Here is a 697-nt window from a genome sequence, read left to right as displayed (position 1 = left end):
AAAAAAAACAAGACCAACCCGGTCTAGACTAGCCTGTTGGCATTTTCTCATAGAGGAAAACTCCGTGAGCACCAAGCACATGAGCCGACACTCGAACACTGGTGGGCTGGCTGCGAATTCCCGCGCCTTGCCAACTGAGCTATGCACCGTTCTCTTATTGGACACTTGTACAAACCACACATTTGCCTCCATCATCAGTTGGGAACAAACACCCACCCTTGCTTACACGCAAAAGCCCAACACTATGTGGACATCACCATACATGTGCGTGCGCAGCTGTGTTGAGACACAAGCGAGCCTCGCCTCAAGGATGCCCTAAATGTACTGCTTTTGATCTTTTTAATATATTTTCCAAAAAAAGTGAATACATATAACATTTATAAATAACTTAATATACATAATTTCCAGAAAATGGTTCACTGAGAATTTAAAAATATGTGGTGTTCATTTTTTGTACTGTGATTTTTAAAAAAATATAGCATTAAAAAATTGGTTCATGCGTTTAATAAAAAGTATGTGACATTTTTGAAAAATATTATACCAGGTAAAAAAAGTTTGTGTAATTTAAAAATCGTACCATTCATAAAATATAAAATATGTTTGTAACATTTTAAGAAATTGTATCTGTTTACATTTTTGCCTCCAAAAAAATCTTTAATATATTTTCATCTTTTGTTCTTTCGGAAAAATGTATAGT

General features: G+C 34.9%; 1 protein-coding gene across 1 annotated transcript in view; it reads right to left on the bottom strand.

Annotated features, from left to right (window-relative positions):
• The window catches only part of LOC119273251 (increased DNA methylation 1-like), a 3,542-nt gene that overhangs the window by 1,120 nt on the left and 1,725 nt on the right, over positions 1 to 697 (bottom strand). The window lies entirely within an intron of this gene.

Source organism: Triticum dicoccoides, chromosome 3A (genome assembly GCF_002162155.2).
Source record: "Triticum dicoccoides isolate Atlit2015 ecotype Zavitan chromosome 3A, WEW_v2.0, whole genome shotgun sequence".
NCBI classification, from domain to species: Eukaryota; Viridiplantae; Streptophyta; class Magnoliopsida; order Poales; family Poaceae; genus Triticum; species Triticum dicoccoides.
The sequence above is the reverse complement of the archived record's forward strand: the minus strand, read 5'-3'. Positions and strand labels throughout refer to the sequence as shown.